At 44.9% G+C, this 18,228-nt stretch overlaps 1 long non-coding RNA gene across 1 annotated transcript in view; it reads right to left on the reverse strand.

Moving 5' to 3' along the window:
- Positions 1-17,983, reverse strand: part of LOC128063812 (uncharacterized) — a 34,131-nt gene extending 16,148 nt beyond the window's left edge. Inside the window, exon 1 of the long non-coding RNA XR_008200912.1 lies at positions 17,894-17,983. This is a non-coding gene — a long non-coding RNA (uncharacterized LOC128063812). The remainder of the gene's footprint in view (positions 1-17,893) is intronic.
- Positions 17,984-18,228: the final 245 nt, after the last annotated feature.

An 18,228-nucleotide genomic window follows, 5' to 3' on the forward strand; every position in this document is an offset into this window, starting at 1 on the left:
CCAGGGGACGTAATCCCATTCTCCAGCCAGGTGCTACAAGTGAGGCTGGTGGCTTCCAACCTTCTTGGCCCGAGTCCAGAGTTTCCAGGCTTCCCTCCACCCTGAACTCCTTCCCATCATCTTTCCAACCAGAAGCTTGTTAACTGTTTTCCTGTGCTTTTATCCAGATTTCAAGGCACCCTCTGTGTGTTAAACTTCAAAGAAAGTTTGCTACAGTAAGTGCCATGCTGTAGCAAGGGGAAAGCTGCAAACAGCTCTGTTGAAAATGGTTTTGTTCAAATGAATGGGGCTGGGACTCTTTCCTCTTGCACCCACCGCCGCCCCACCCCAACACACACACCCTATTTCTTTCAGATGAAATTGCATTTGTGTCTGGATTAAGTTGCCTGGTATCAATCCTGAAATTTTTAAAGATGAAAAGCAGAACAGCCGCACAATATTTAAAATGTGAAATGATTACAGAATGGCACCGGGCCAATGTTTATGAATCACTGAATATGATCATAAAATCATAAAAAATAATCACCAAAAGGTAAATAAATTACCCAGCTTACTGCTTATTTTCACGTAGGGTCTGACACAAAAGCAGCAGCCATGAATGATTTATACCTGTTTTAACAATAATACTCATTTTACTGAAAGATGGTCAGCACTTGGACTGCTGTGGGCAGCATGCCAGTTGTCGAAAGGTTAATGTTTCAGCAGCAATACATTAAATTATGAATAATACCAGTCCCAAAATGGAAGGTTATTAGCTCAGTATGCTTAATTAGACCAGCTAGAACTTTGCCATCAAGTAGCAGTGCCCATTACTGCAGCACTTGCCTTGATGGGGGATGGCAGCTTTGGGATTCTAATGGCAGGAGCCACGGCAGGTAGAGGCAGGAGGGGTGTGGGCATGTCCTTTCTTTTCAACTCAGGGCACAATTATTAGAAGCATCTCAAAGCTGGTTTTCGGGATTTTGAGCTTTCCCATGGTTTACCCAGGAAGTCTTCCCAGCAAGAAAGGGCAGAAATGACCTGGGAGGGGCATGGTACTTAGTATTGTGGATACAGGGAATGGTTCACAGGCTGGGCGAAGCCATCAGCATTCATCCAACATGGGCATTTATTGAAAAACTACTGCCTACCAGGCACGTGCAAAGCAGTTAATGAGACCAACAGGTTCTCAGATCTAAGACAGGGGAGAGCCCTTAAACAACCAACTATGCAATTAGTGCCTTAATTACAGCCTCGTGACTGCTAGGAGGGGTGGGTTCAGAATGCTGCTGGCACCTGGACTGCAGTCAGGGTAGGGGGTTTTGGAGAAGGCTTCCCGTAGGAAGTACCATTCGCTCTGATCTCTAAAGGGTGAGTAGCAGTGAGCTAGGTGAATCTTCAGGAGAAGCTCTTTCAGGCAGGGACTAGCTATATCATGCCAGAGCCTCCGGAAAGGACGGTGCTAGAGAGAGATGCAGGCTTTGGGTAAAAGGAGTACTGACAGTGTGCTTGCCTGCAGGCCATGAAGATGCTGCTGAGCACCTCGCTTGTGTGGGTGCATGTGTCTATGTGTGCATGTGTGCCTACACCTGGCCCCACAGCCACCCATCCCCCTCTCCTCCTGCTGTCTTTGCCCTACGAGGTGCTCCCGTTTAAAACTCCAGGCTCACAGGCAGGGGTAGGGCCGGACCCACCCCTGGCCTGTCCGCTTCATCCCGCTGTCTGCACCACCGCCCAGCTCTACTTAGTACTATTAGTAGCTTGTTTTTCTAAGCCCTAAAATTCATTTTCTTTTCCCGCCTCGCTTCCAGAAAAATAAATAAAAGTGAACACATCACTCATTTAAGAAGAGGAATGGAATTTAGGTTGCGTTTTTCTTTCTATTTTTATGATTAGTTAGAATTTTCCTGGGAACTCAGCCAGGAGGGCATTATGGTGAGATAATGTCCTGTATTTAATCACGGCTGCAATGGCGAGCCGTGTTCTGTGGGGAGAAGCCGAGTTAACGCATCTTCCCTGTCGTGTGTTTTCAGGGTACTGCGGGTGGCCCAAGATGAAGACTGGGCCAAGAGGCAGCTGGGCACCAGGCCTGTGTGAAAACCCACAGGTGGACAAGATGCAGCCAGGACTGTCTTCATGCGGGACCCATCAGCCCTGAGAACCCTGAAACCCCCAAAGGAGCCAAGTGCAGGAGGCCCCAAACTGACCAAAGTCAGTCGCATCCTTGGTCCTGCATGCTGTGGACATTTCTGGCACCATCCATGTCTGCCTCTGCACAGCCCCTTGGCCTGGATGCATTTCTTGTTTTCAAGTGGGCATCCCACCCCTTTGTGACCCCAATACCATGTACGCGGGGGGAGCTCAAGGCTTCTGAGTGAAACTGGAAGTCAGCAACAGGTAGGACCCATCTGTTCCTTAATTCCCCACATGCGTGGCTGTCCAGAGACCTACAGTCCCCTGTGGGGGGGTGTCCGTGGCAGTTGACAGTTTTCTGAGTCACTCTTGTTTTCCAAGATGGTTGATCCATCACTGAAGAATGAAAGAATTGCTGGCAGTGGTAACATAGAAACAGATATCTTAGCGAGATGTCTTAGGGAGATGTCTGGAAAGCAGGAAAGGCAGATCAGATTTAACCTGGAAGAAGGGAGCCCAGAGGATATGTGGATGGATGCGGATCCACCTTTCTCGGCCAGGAAAACCAGAGAGGGTGGGGACGGGCACATGGAACCCTTCACATTCACTGTTGTCCTATTAAATGTGGCATTAGAAGGAGTAAGGTAAGGGCAGTGGAGAGAACAGGATGCCCCAAGCAACCCATAAATAGCAGGGCGAAGACAAAGTGTTTATTGCTTAGCTTCATGAAGCCCATATAAGCACTCTCCCGGGGTGCGAGAGCGCGGGAGCGTGTGTGTCCGGGGATGGGGAGTCCCAGACCCACTGTTCGCGCTTGGCTTGATTCTATGAAGGCGTCTATTTGATGGAACGTACTGGAACAGTTCATAGCCAGCACAGCAAACCTTGTGCGGAGACAGAGCTTCCTTTTTCTCTTTCCTTTTCCTGTTTGCAGTGAAAATGAGGCCTTTCTCTTCTCGGTCCTTTGCTCTCCCCAAAGTTGTCTCACGAGGTCACTGCCAGCTGACAGGCTTGCCTTTCAGTGCGAGGTTGGAATGGAAACAATGCCCTGTGTTCTGGGGGGCTGGTGAGGCTCTGGGCCTGTTCCTGACCAGGCTGCCCTAAACTGTAAATGGGTTATTGTTTTCGCAGGACTGTCAGTTTCTATAGACAATTTGGTGTATGTGATGCAAGACTTGCTCCTTCTAGTTTGTATGTATATATATATTTCCATAGACGGGAAAGAGTCCCCGGTTTGATCCCTGGATCAGAAAGATTCCCTGGAGAAGGGAATGGCTACCAACTCCAGTCTTCGTGCCTGGAGAATCCCATGGACAGAGGAGCCTGGCGGGCTTACTGTCCATGGAGTGGCAGAGTCAGACAGGACTGAGCGATTAACACTTTCACTTTTATATATGTATGTAGATGTACATACACGTATACACACCACCAGTATTGAGTGGCAGAAAGGTGATTTAAGATCATCATGCTTACTTTCTAACCAGGTTTAGCCCCTCACTCGCTATGTTTCTTTGAGCAACTGTCTTACCCTCTCAGTATGGGTATTAGCAAGGCGTTAGCATCTCAGTTCAAACAAGTCTGCCTACAAGATCCCTCCTAGTTCAAACATACTTTGACCCTGTGATTGCAAGATATTACATTACCATGTTCAACAACAAGCTTAAAAGAACTTTCTTTGAATAGCTTATCCATTGACGGACCTGATTTCTAAGAGCACTCAAGGATGTGTGCTGAATGTTCTATTGAATCCCCTGAATGCTGAAGTTAGTGGTTTGCAGATATGAATGGCAAGAAGCGGAAAGTAGAAGAGATCTGTGTTGTCAAGTTCTGAGATCTTCGTACTCAGGATTGTCAGTTACAATACACTTTGTCACCAATGGATAGTATTTGGAGAAGTAAGAAGCATTTTCAAAAGCTATATATTGGAGGTTTCTGAATGAGGACCCAGTTCTGAAAGCTCTTTTCATTGGATGAGGAACAGCAAATAGATAAGAAACAATTCACCAAAACTAAGGTTGACTATTTTTCATTGCTAATAATGGTCAAGTAACAATAATATTGCCTACCAGAGGCCTCAGAGGAAACCAGTAGGGCAGTGACAGAACCCAGCCAGGGCCAGCCTCTGGGATGCTTGGAGCCCTCTGGCACAGCCAGCCTCAGGCTGGCACTGGCTGGCTGGCTCTGTGAAAGTGTCACCGGCACAGAACTGTGTGCTGGCCTTCCAGGAAGGTAAGTGACTAGCTGGGCCAAGAAGGAGGGATTCCCCAGTGTTCTACCAGAAGCTTCACTGAGAATCACAGCCCTGCAGCCACTGACCGCCATGGCCCACCCCTTAGTAGATCGTGACGGGGGTCTCTCCCAGGCTGGCTGGTCAAAATCCCTTTTGGAGGAGGCTGACACTACCATCTGCCTGGCTAGAGGTCTTCAGTGCTTCTTTAACCTACATTTTTCCTTGCTTCCCTCCCTCCACGAGCACTGACTGGATATATACTGTTTGGCAGGCACTAGGGGAGGCCCACAGTCCTCGTGTACCAACAAATGAGTCTGAGCTGGAAGTACTTTCTGCCTCACAAGACAGATAATCACAAGTATAGTTTAGAATTCCATACACTGAGCTGAAGAGCACAGAGAAGGAAGAAAGCAGCTCAGGCTATAGAGGGTCTCAGAAGAAACCTTTATGGTAGATATCGGCAGAGGGAAACAAGGCGTTCCCAGCAAAGCAAACACAGCCTATTTAGAAAGCAGGGGTGGGTATTTTTTGGCTCACGTCCAAGACTTAAAGAAGAATCAACACTGGGGATGAGTTTGAGATACACAGCCTCAAAGCAACCATAGCCTGGGTTCAGGAATATCTCTTCAACTTATACCCTGCAGACAATTGCCTAGGCCTGGACGTTGGTGAGGAGAGGAGTAGGGAATATCCAGACCCTGACCTGTCATTTGTAAAAAGCTTGATGATCATTTTCAAAGGCTGCAGGCCATTCTCTCAGAGTGACATCCCACCTCAGACGCTACATCTGTAAGAATGAGAGCTCTGCCTGGGGCATGCATCCTGCGCAGGAATGAGTCTTAAGACCTGTATGCTGATTGCTAACAGTACCATCAGTGCAGGGTCCATGGATAGTGTGGGCGCCATATGCATGATTTCATCACAGTGGAGCCCTTGGTGTTTCTTGCATTAGCGCCCCTGCTTTGCTTTCTTTTTAAACTTTAATTTTATTGGATTGTGATCAATGTACAACGTTGTGTTAGTACTAGGTATATACAAAGTGATCTTTTTCAGGTTCTTTTCTCATGTATGTAGGTTGTCACAGAATATTGAGTTTCCTGTGCTATACAGTAGGTCCTTGTTGGTTATCTATCTTATATGCAGTCGTGTGTATGCGTATGTTCATCCTAAGCGCCTGATTTTTCCTCCCCACCACGTTTCCCCTTTGGTAACCATACGTTTGTTTTTTATATCTGTAAGTCTGTCCCTGCTTTGTAAATAAGTTCATTTGTAACTTTTATTTTAAATTAGATTTTACATATGAGTGATCACATGGTATTTGTCTTTCTCTGTCTGACTTCCTTCACTTGTTATGATAGTCTCTAGGTCCATCCATGTTGCTGAAAGTGGCATTATTTCATTTTCATGACTGAGTAATATTCTATTGTTGGGCTTCCTTGGTTGCTCAATGGTAAAGAATCCACCTGCCAATGCAGGAGATGTGGGTTGGGTCCCTGGGTTGGCAAGATCCCCTGAAGGAGGAAATGGCAACCTGCTCCAATGTTCTTGCCTGGACATTGACAGAGGAGCCTGGTGAGCTACAGTCCATGGGGTTACAAAAGAATCAGATATGACTTAGTGACTAACAACAACAAAATACCAACAACATTCCACTGTATATATGCACCACACCTTCTTTATCAACACTTCTTGGTCAATGGACAATTAGGTTGCTTCCATGTTTTGGTTATTGTAAATAGCGTTGCAGTGAACACTGGGGTTCATATATCTTCTTGGACTATGGTTTTCTCCAGATAGACCCTTTGTACAATGATATAGTTGATTTCCTATTGGCCCGTCTCTCTCCTTTTTGATCTCTCCTTGCTAAAAGATAGACATTGATTGAAGAGATCCAAGTGCATATGAAGAAGGAGAAATACCACCTTTGCCTTTGAAAGCAGGTGTATGGCTAGGCGGGCTACCAAGATCCAGGTATGTATTTTATCCACAGGCAGAGGCCCTACCCAACCCTAAGCCTTCCCATGAACCACAATCTGCCTCTGGCCCTCTCTGCCTACACCCCACCCTCACGGTCCTACCTAGGAGATTAAGTAGAATTACCTCCCTTTTAGGGCTGAGGTATGGCCAAGACTCTCCAATGACTAGCCCACATGGCCAGCACTCTAGGGATTAGAAGCCCAGCCTTCTTGTGACAAGCAAGCTCCTATTAGCAGTTCTATCTTCTGAAATAGGTGTCTCAATATCCCTGACCCCCTGAGCTTATAGATTGGATAGCCCTGAACTTCAGGACCCTCTTACTCATGTATTAAATCTCATGTGATTACCCGGATTTGTGGCCCCCACAACCTACTCTGAGGCCTAATATTCATTTGCCCCATTCATTTCTCCTTTGTGCTTCTCGACACAAAGGAGAAATGAATGGACTAGACTTGACGCTGACTTCATAGGCTATATGTAACCATGTAGATGGTAAGTACAGGTATGTGAAGTGAAAGAAATTAAAGTCTGGCTTGGCCAATAAAACTTTCTTATCCCTTACAATTTAAAACATTTCCTGATCTTTGAACCGCATTAAATCTCATAGTGTATTAGAATTTGGTGACACTATCCTTTACCACTGGAAAGAGCTCAGACTGCTTTGACATGAACAAAGTAATCTTGCCCATGAAAGAAGATGTATGAATGCCGCTTGCTTGTAGAGCCCCATGTGGTTCTTGTCGGTCATCCTCCATTTAATTAGAACTGCAATCATCTCTCAAGGGGCACCTGGAGGCTTCATTAAATCTATCAGCTTCCCTATGATATATAAAACTGGTGATGTTGAAAATCTTGGCCATATAAAAAATACTAGGAAGTTGGGGGAAATGTATATATCATCTGGGTTGTTGTCGTTCAGTTGCTAAGTCATATCCAACTCTTTGCGACCCTATGGACTGCAGCTTGCCAGGCTTCTCTGTCCTTCACTATCTTCTGAAGTTCACTCAGATGCATGTCCATTGAGTTGGTGATGCCATCAACCATCTCATCCTTTGTCGCCCCCTTTTCCTCCTGCCTTCAATCTCTCCCAACATCAGGGTCTTTTTCAGTGCTCAGCCTTCTTTATGGTCCAACTCTCACATCCATACATAACTACTGAAAAAACCATAGCTTTGAGTATGCGGACTTTTGTTGGCCAAGTGATGTCTCTGCTTTTTAATACGTTGTCTAGGTTTGGGGGCTTCAGGTAAAATGCATTCCCGTTTCATTCGTGTAGGACCAGGGCTTTCCTGCAGTCAGCATAAGAACAGCATTCTTTCCAATTGGTACATTTGCTTCATGTCTACCTCACATTCCTGGAGCCTTCCCATGTCCAGTCACATCTTTTAAAGCTGTCATTCTGGGCCCTTTATGACCGTGAGCATGGCTCACTGATGCTTCTTGTGTGCTCCTACTGAGCCTGCCTTCCTCCATCTGGGGAAGAGGAAGTTGCCCTCTGAGTGGAGTTCACCAAGGGCCTTTCCAGTAAGCTCCTTTGAGGTTAAACTTATAGCTATCAGAAATTATCTAGAACCTCTCTACTTCCATTCAGGCTGCTGTCCAAACCAGTGTGCTAAGAAGGCCTTCCAGCCTTGGTCCCCTCACCTTACCCTGGAGCCGCAGAGTATCTTTCATAGCGTTGTCACCTGTGACTTACAATGCTGTTAGTTTCAGGTGTACAACAAAGTGACTCAGTTATACACGCATGAGTATCTTTTTCAAATTCTTTCCCCATTTAGGTTATTACAGAATATCGAGCAGAGTTCTCTGTCCTATATAACAGATAGGCCATTGTTGGTTATCTGTTGATATTTTAAATACAATAATGTGTACATGTTAATCCTGAAACTTCTTAACTGAGATCATTGTTCTTGGCATTTTGAACCAGATAATTCTTTGTTGGCAGGGAGAGGCTGTCGTGTGCATTGTAGGATATTTAGCCACATCACTGGCCTCTGCCCACTAGATGCCAGTGGCACCTACCCCTCAGTTGTGACAAGTAGAAATGTCTCCAGACATTGCCAGATATCCCTGGGATGAGGAAAAAAAATTCACCCCCTTAGTTGGGAATGACTGCTCTAGAATTCATGCTGTGTAGGGCTTTGTGGCTTTTCCAGTGGAGGGAATGTTCTAGAGTGTTTGTGGCATCTTCTTTGGCTTATAAGAAACAGGAAAGACAAGACATGACCACAGGGAAAGTCACTCGACCCAAGGAAACCACAAGACTTTGCACCATCCATTTACAGTTCTTTACCGTCACTATCTTATATCTTCTATATGAGAGTTACTCAGCTGTGTTAGCAGTTCTGATGTGGAACAGGAAACGGGGGCAGTGGCTAGATCTTCTCGTCCAGCCATCTCCTGTCCTGTGGAAACACTTGTCTCTGGCATCGCAAGAGGTCTCATTAGAAAGCCCATAAGAAGCTTTATCTGCTTGTTATGCTGCAGTAAGCCAAGAGTTTTCTGAAACGCCCTTTCCTGTCTGTCTCATTTGGCCATTGCCACAGATTCTAGTAAATCTGCGATGCTTCAGAAACTGTGTCATCATTTCTCAGTGTTTTCAACACACTGCATTTCAAAGAAGGCCTTTATTCTAACAAGCTCATTTGAATGACCAGTAACTAAGAGAAAGAACTGGACCTGTGGAGATCTGTCCAGGCCCCACTGCTTCCTTCATGTCTAGGAAGCATAGTCTCCCAATATTCACTGCAGGGTCTGCTTCCATCTTGTACAAAAAGTGAAAGTAAATTAGTGGGAATAAAATGCAAAATCCATTCATTCATTCAAAGTTACCAAGTCATTCAAAGAAAAGTCACCATTCATTCATTCAAAGAAAAAGTTACCATCGTGCTAGTTACTGTAAGTTACTCTAGTTATTGTAGTTACTCTAAATACTGTGTATTTAGAGACACATAAGACACAAAGTTTAAGAACTGTTTGTCCAGTGATAGAGTCCAATGTGAACAAGAACATTCACAATACAAATTAGGGGTCCTAGAACATAAGTGCCATAGGTGTTCTGGAAAATATCATGGGAAGAGAAGATGTATTATGCATACTACAGTCCTTTGCCTGGCCACAGTTTCCAGAATACTTGTGTAAATGGCCTGTGAGAATGCATCTTTGCCATCTTGGAGAGAGTTGGTACCGACCAGTGGATCAGGGAAATATGGAAACTATTTCATGGAATATGGAAAATGCAAAAAAATATCTGGGCTTTGCTGAGGCATTTGGAAAATGACAAGTTGCCCATTTATCTCACGGGAAAGAAGACGCAAGTATGAGTGTGTTAGTAATTAGTTACCTATCGTCATTGGTGTCAGTGTGGAAAGAGACACCACCTGATGTGGAGAGAGTCACTTCTGGTGCTGCGACTCTAAGGCTTTTCATCTTGATCAGGTGTGGTTGTCATGAAGTCATACGTTGAGGATAAAGAACTCAACAAATTTCGATCGGCTGGGGCAATGCACCACAGCTAATGGGATGAAATCTAAAAACAAGAAAATACAAGGGTTTGTCTTGGATCCAAAAACCTACCTGCACAAAGGCAGGGGCAGGGGGCCAGGCTTGGCAACAGATGTTGAGAAAGCATTTTTTTCACCAGATTTTGTGCATATTAGGAATCATCTCATACCTTTGTAAAATGTGGGTTCCCAGCGGCCACCCTCAGATTGTCAGAGTCAATGAGTTTGAGGTGGAGCCCAAGAATCTGCAATTTATTAAGGCTCCTTGGCCATTCTGTGGCAGAAGGTCTGGAAGCCACAGTTTGCAAACTACTATCTTAGAGGTCTGAGTTGATAGGAAGAGAATTCAACAATAGTATTGAGTAAAGTGTAATGAGGAGGACAAAGGAGGCAAGAACCTTGCTCTACTGGGCTTGGCAGAGCAGACGTGAACAATTTACATTTAATCTTGGGCCATGACCCTGGAAGGAGAGAACCAAACTCGAAACAGGGAGGCAGGGGACTCAGAACCAGGGCATGCAAAGAATAGGTGAGGGAACTGACAGTGCCGAGAAGGATCAGAGGGAAGAGGACAGAAGCAGGGAAGGGTGATCTGCATAAACTTGCTCTGTGTGGCCTCACAGAATAACACTCGCAGCGGAGTCAGGGCCATCAGTTTCAGCTCAATAATGACCAGCTTCTCCAATAGGCAGAGGTGCACAGGGCTGGAGGTGTTCAGTAATGGACTGGAGAACACATTCTAATAATTCTTTTAGGAAGTTCGTGATAAAAAGAAGAGTGGGACATTGAACAGGTGGTAGAATCAAGGAAAGTGTTGTTCATTGCATTTTTCATAGAAGAGAATAGGGCATGTGTAGATTTCCGAATAAAAATGGATTTCTTCCAGAAAGATAAGAGTGTGATGAGGGCAGGATTCAGTGGGGACAGGAGCAGAGAGAGATGAATGAATGAAGAAGCAGGGGATCAGATGGACCTGGAAGGGTGGTCTCTAAGACCCAGGAAAGATTTGCAGTGGAAACAAGCAGAATAGAAGAAAGGAGGTGAGGATGCAAAGGCATTTTATGGAGGGAAAGAGGGTGCCCTGCAAGGCACCTTACGGTCACGCAGCAGGCAAGTTGAGGTTCTTTCAAATTATGGTTTCAAGAAACAAGCGGTTGAAATATGTTATCCAGAGTTAAGAAAGAGTAGGGTTGGTGAAGGCTTGAGGAATGTGGGAGAAGTGTGGAGTGGCAGATTTGTGGAATTCAGTGAGGAGTCAACAACCATCCCTGATTGGCTGTTGCACTGTAGAACTTTCAACTGGGTACATTCAGCTCAAGTTCCTTGCATTCCCAGCAGTGTGGATCAATCCGGAGGCTTAAGTGAGTCAGCAGGCAGCTGGGGGGGACCTGGACTGCAAATCGGCATGGTGGACCTGGGTAGGGTAAAAAACTTGAATTTCAGGCTCACAGAGATTGGTAAATGCCAAGCTTTGAGGTTCAGTGCAATGGGGTTTTCTTCTTCAGAGCCTCTGACCAAGTACCTGTCTTCACGAAATGTAGAAATTCAACACTCTAGGGATACTTACTCATAAGTACTCAAGATATCTGATTTTTATTTCAAGGGTGTTATCTCTGTGCCTCCATCTTCATCTTTATAGAACTGGGGCTGTTCTGACTTGGAGATGGCATTGTGTGCCATGTGTCCTAGAAATGTTGGGCTTTTATAAGCCCTGAGATTTTAGGAAGTGTACAGACTCTATGTCCACTGTAATTCATGTTAAGAGATATAAGCTACGAGACTTCTTACATGTTTTCTTCCAGTTTTCTCATTTATTTCCTAGTGGACTTACAATATATTTATGGAAAATAATGGCTCTGACTTGCCTGAAACTTGCAAGATTGACACAGTCTGAAAAGTCACCATAGCTGTCTTTGGCCTCAAACCCATTCAATATAGAAATCTCTTCAGATAATACCTAAATTGGTGCCGGCGGGGTGGCGGGGGGGGGGGGGGGGGGGCGCGGGGGAGGGACTGGAAACAGGCCTGTCAAAGTGGAGTCTTAAGCCTTGACCATTTGCTTCCTCATTGTTTTTGCATGATCAACTTTTAAATAGTCCTTAAACACTGGTAGAAATACCTTCTCTTTTTAAAAAGTAGATTCTTTGCAGGGCAAAAGTTTTTTCTAAAGGAATTTCATTATTGGCTAAAATCATGGGAGAGTAACTTTGTTTTTGAAAACTTGGCAGGACTGAAAAGAAGCAGGATTAATGACTCTATTTTTAAAAAGCAAAAAGGAAGTTCGTAATGTCCCAATCTGGAACTTTACCTGAAAAAAAAAACCACCAAATCATTTCTAGAATAATCTGTAGTGAATACAGTGTTGGGAACTTATATCACTTGACAGAATAAGTCCTGTCAAACCGATTCATTTCCTTCCATGAAAGAGTAACAAGATTTTAGTAGATTGAGGGGAAATGATAAATGTAATCTATATTTTATTTAGCAAGATGCTTGAACCTGTTCCATCCAACATCTTGGTCGATAAATTCAGAAAATTTGGAGACTGGCATTAGATGTCTGGGGGCAGCTGAGCTCCCATCCTGGGGTCTGGATCTAATAGCACATCCTTTTTGAGAGGCTCTGCAGCAGGGGAGAAGTTACCTGATCTGCTTTAAGAGGAAGAAATGATGGCAGCTTACTCCAAAAAGATCCTTTGAGCCCTAAAAAATGTATCTGATGTGTTTGTCATTCATGGTTTTGATTATTTAGATGTGCTGGGAAGATCGGTTCTGAATATATATTTTTATCAAGTGAAATGGATGCTGGCTGCTCACAGTCATTCATACACCCTGCTTTGTACATCCTTCTGAAAATTTCCCAAGAACTTCCTGACAGAATTGGTTCTCAGGCTTCTCTGTCACCAAAGAGGAGGGGGGAAAAATAAGAGGAAACAATAACTCTGAAAGCAAGTAAGATGTGTGGAAATAAATCTGTCAGATTCCGTAATTCCGAAAAGGGAAAGATACTTCTGGAAATTCTATCCCAGGCTAGGAAAGCGTCTGTTGCTAGAAATGGTGATGATGTTATGCCAGTGATTAGTCCTCAGACTTACATATCTCATCTGCTGCAGGACGCCCAGGTACCTCCATAACTTGCGTCACTTTTAACTATTAATCTTCATAAGAAGGAAGTCTGGCAGGCGCTTGTGTTCCTCACATTTCAGTAACTTTATGGACGGGATTAGGTATATCAGATACCTGTATACAGAGAAAGTGTGTCCTTGATGATTTCTTAATCTCTGCCTCATTTCCCAATACCAACAGATTTAACTCAGAGCCGAATCTTAAAAAGAGCAGCCCTCTCTTTTAGGGCTACTCAAACCCCCTTTGTTGAGGGCCCTCTATTTCATGCAGCACTTTCACCATCATTTGATCTTCACATTCCAAGCCAGTAGTGCAGACAGGTAAATAGTATTGGGATGACGTTCGCCATTTCTGCCATGCGTTGAACGCCTGCCACGTGTCAGGCATTGCACTAGACGTGTGCCATCTCATTTAATCCTTCAACAACCCCGTGCGGGTGTGCACTGTCATCTCCATTTTATAAGGAGAAAACACACTCTGAGGGTTGACTCTCCAAGGCCATCCAACCTTTAGTGGGCAGAAGCGGGCGTAAGACCCAAGTCTTATGTGATCTACATTATAAGAAAAGATCTTGGTTCCTCAAGGTGGTTACAGAGTTCTTTCTTATATTTGTTTCCTTTTCTGTATGCTTTAAAATCTGTGCACTGATTTATGTGTCACACATCACTGAAAGGTGTAACTGTCTCTAGCTCACCATCTTTCTTCACGTCTTGACCATAAGGCACATCTGTCTCTGCTGACCTGCCCCAAGCAGATCAGGAGAGAGGGTCTCTGATTTAGGTACCAGCAAAACACTTTCTGCTCTGTGGTCATTTGCCTTAAGAAAGAGAAATGTTAGGTAACTAAATCATGTTTTTAAAAATAGACGGATGAAAAATAAATAAATAAAAATAAAAATAGACGGATGGTAAAAGAAAAAAAGCAAGCAACTGCCAATCCACTTTGTACTATTGTTATGCCATTTTAGTCCAGCCCATAGGCTCAGGTGTTGAAGTCGGTTCTTTTAGTAAGTATTGATAATCATAGGGTAAAAAATAAAGGACCAGATCTCAGAAAAACACAGTAAAGTCATAGTATAAGTCGTAAACATTATGCATTCATTCTGTCTTTGTTAAGCATATCTCTGTGCCCAGAACTGTTTTCCTCCTGGAATCATTAGCAATTCAGTGTCGTCACTGGCGTCATCATCACCATCAACATTATCATTATCCTCCTCTTCATCATGGGCACATCACTGAGCACCAATTAGCACTGTGGGCATTTATGGAGATGTGTTCAATGGAAGCGCCATATGCTACCCTTGCAGGGGGGCGACCCATAACAAAGAATACAGATCTCTCCATAAAGCCATGCGCATTTGCACATCACTACAGGTCCTGAGTAGTGAGACAAATGGACCTTAAGGATGCTGTTTTGGCTCCTGTATAAACTAATCCAGGAAGTCTACCCAGAGAGGGGATCTGAGAAACTGGATGAGGTCAGCTTTAACACTGGGCCAGGGGGCAGGAGTCACATGAGGAGGTGAGCCTGAGCTAGGCTCAAGGATGGGGAAATCCTTTCCAGATCCCTTCAAAGTTGAAAGGTGCCGAATTGAAAGATCAAGAACCCATATATATATATATATATATATATTGCATAATTTCCCATCACGCTTGTCACTTCTTTCTACCACTGTGGGCTTCAATGGGGTAGTATAGCAACCTGCCACAGGCATCTCAAACCCACAGCTGGGAACCTGTGCTCCATCTTACTCTTTTGTACTTTAATTCAGGAAGGGCTCCATAAGTATTCATGGAGATGATAAGAATGACATTGAGACTCTCAACACCACTTTATGTGGGTTCTAAAACCACAGAAGTCATTTAATTGACCAACAGAGCCATCTGCCTCATTGACAACTCAAAACAGCAGGTCCTTGGCCTATAACATTTGGAAGTTTAAAATTAGAACTTTTACAACGTATTGAAAGCTTGTCAAAAGTCCTGGATTTCCAGCATGTCTGAAGAGGATTTAGATTCCAAAGAGACAAAATCTATCAGTGGATCTATTAGACCAGACCCTTCCGCGAGCATTGCACCTTGATTGGTGACAAGGTCTCCAGAAGGTCATGATATGACTTCCACAGTACTGGAAAGAAAATTCCTATTTCTCAAGATCTAGGAATGCATCTGAACATTGAAGACCAGTACAATCTTAATATTGTTTTAGTATCTTACTTGGTTTAGTACTGTCTTAATATTGTTTTAGTATCTTAGTATTGATTTTACTAGGGTCTTCCAACAGGACGTTGCATTTCTGATTTTCCATATAACCTAATGGTAAACTTGCCCACGAAAGCATGTTCTTCCAGTAGATTTCCACGTTTATGCCTACTGGGGATTGTATGCCCTCACCTTAAGTAATGATTACTTAATGGCCTCACCTTTGTATGACTGTCCCATTCCTCCTCTACCTCACTGCCCCATCCCAACCTACAAGGTGTGGGAACCCAGGAGGGCACAGCCTGGGGTGGCAGGTGGGAGTAAAAGGGGAGATGGCTTTGGCTAGGCCAGCCCTTCCCTGTGATTCCCCCTGGTTGTTTCACCCTCCAGTCTCCCCACCTCATGGTCTATTTTGGAGGCAGTTTCCAGAGACATCACATCTCCACCTGTCTGTAAGGATGAACAGTTTGAGGCTCTCGTGTCTTTATTAAACATTTCCTCTAAGCAGCATGCTTTGGCTCTGTGCCCATGTGCACCAAGAAAGGTTTCTGGGAGCAGCTGAACCCCAGAGCCTTGCCACAGACAGGGTTGCTTGTAAAAACAACCCTTTGAAGAGGTAGAAGGCACCTTGCTGATCGCTGGCCTTCCTCCCCGCCCCCTGGGTCTTCCCAGCTCCCCCGATCCCGGCTGGCCAGAAGAATGCGAGAAGCCTCCTGGGCCCTGGGGCAGAATGAAGGGCAGCAGCCTGGAGAAGACAAGGTGCCTCTGCACAAGGCCAAGGGCTGCTGGGACCTGTGGTCTGGCTGTGGGGCAGGAAGGGCGCCCCTGCCTGCAGCAGCGGTCGAAACACCAGAGGGGAAAGATGGAAAAGAAATAAATAAATAAGTCCTGTCTGACCAAACTCCCTGCACCTAAATCTCCAAGCCCACTGGAGCAGGAAATTGAGCGGCTGGATGGAGCTGCCTTGCTCTGCCCTCCCCCACCTTTGGTCTGGAAGCTTTTCTGGGCCTTTCTGACTCTTTTTTTTCTTTTTTTTTTTTAAGAAATGTCCAACCTATAGAGAAAGAGGAAGTGTATTTTTAAACCAGAGTGAAGACTCAGTAGCCACAGATCTGTGAGAGAATGAAAGGGGGATAAAGGCTTGTTGAAGAAGGGAAAGGAAAAGGGCACCCAGAAGTGTGTGTGTGTGTGTGTATGTGTGTGTGTGTGTAAGACAGTCTAGGAGACAGCCTACAAGGAAAAAGAAAACAAAGGAAAGTGTGACACAAGGAAGACAGAGAAATAAGTGGGAGCAGGCTTGAGTGGTGGGGGAGGAGGCTGGGTGGTGGAGAGAGGCCGGAGGATGGATGTCGGAATGCGGGCGAGCTGGGAGGGAGGGAGGGAGGGAGGCCGCACATGTGTGAGAGAGACAATGATGTCAGCATTTCCTTCTGGACTGGTCACGTGATCCTTGCCAGGTAAACAGACTGGAAATAGACTCCATAAAGGCAGAGCCTGCTGGGGGAGGCGGGGGCAGGGCGCTGCCACTTCACCCTTTCCTCTCTGAGGAGTCCTGAATGAGCCGGGTTTTTTCATGTTTGTGACAAGGTGGTCTCTGAGTGGAACTGCCTTTTTACAAGCCAAGGAATATGACTCAGGGAGGGAAAGCTATTTGCTTTTATAATTAGCTCGAGGAGTTAAAGAGACATTTTGATTTTAAAAAAGAATGGAGGTGGGGATGAATGTAAACTTCAGCTCTGATGCTGTGTCTTGTGGGGGGCTGGATTGCTTATCTTCACTTGTCTCCTTTGGAAGAGGTCAGATGGGTCTAGATTAAGGATGGATTGGAAGGCTGCAGTTTAGAATGAAAGGATCAGATGCTGTGATTATCAAGATTAAGAAAAAGAAAATGCTAACAGACTCAAGGTGAATATATTAAAGGAGTTTGATACAGCTCAGTATGTGACCGTGGTGCCACCAGAGTAATAGAGACCCCATGAAAGAGATTAGGTGAAAAAAAAGACAAGTTACTGTGACTTTCAAACAGAATTCTTTCCCCCTCAAAATACTGCTTCCTGACCAAAGCAGGGCAGAGCATCTTAAGAGTGGCAAAGGCATATCTGGAAACTTTATCTGAAAAGCGAAGTGGGTGAAACAGGTAATTTTCCCACCTGGAAATCTCTAGAATCCACAGTGGGGCTGGGTTGGGGAGAATTACTTGGCTTTCTTCAAATTCCTGGAAATAGGGCCTTTGCATCTATGTTGGAATAGCTTATTTGGGTCATTCTTTGAATAATTTTGAAGTGAAAGGAACTACCTTATTTTGGTCATAATTTTCTATGTCCTTATGGAAATTTAGCCAAAGCCTGTGAGAGGGAGGGTGGCCAACTATCTGAGTTCTCCAGGGTTGAGGGTGTTCCTAGGATGCAGTTTTAAATCTAGGACAGTCTTGGGCAAAGTGGGACTATCAGTTGGTCACAGGAGTAGGAGGCCTAGCCTAGTGGACATAGAAATAGTAACATAATTCATCCTCACCCTGTTCCATCAACAAACAAAGCAATACTCTTTTACTTTTTTTCTACTCATTTCTTCCTCTCTCCCCCATCATTCCTTCCCCCTCAGTCCTCCTTGATCCTTTCAGAGCAGGGACCACTGTGAGACAAATCTGAGGCTATGTGACTGATGCCTTGACTTGGATAGAATGGAGCCTAGGTGAGCAGTTGGGTTTAGTTGCACCTGGAAAAAGGAAGGAAGAAAAAAACATACCTCCTTGCTGCTTCTGCCTCCTCCTTGCCTTCCACTTCCCCCCATTCGTTGTGTGTCTAGGGGAGGGGTCCATCAGTGCCACAAGTCTACTTTTGGCCCTTGGGTTGAAAGATAGATATTTGATACCCCTGTCCATTAGCAAAATACGTCACTCTGACAAGACTCCCAGCCCAGAGTTATTTTTGCAGCATTATGTAATTGGATTGCTTGGTCAAGAGGACTTCTTAACAAGGCTTTCAGCAACCCCTCCATGGGGCCTGGCCAGTTTGCTGCCCAGTTACACACACTCACTCTTGTGCAGTTTCAGCCCAGATCAACCCAGAGAAAGACAGCGA

The sequence above is a fragment of the Budorcas taxicolor genome, chromosome 18 (genome assembly GCF_023091745.1).
Source record: "Budorcas taxicolor isolate Tak-1 chromosome 18, Takin1.1, whole genome shotgun sequence".
In the NCBI taxonomy this organism is placed as follows: Eukaryota; Metazoa; Chordata; class Mammalia; order Artiodactyla; family Bovidae; genus Budorcas; species Budorcas taxicolor.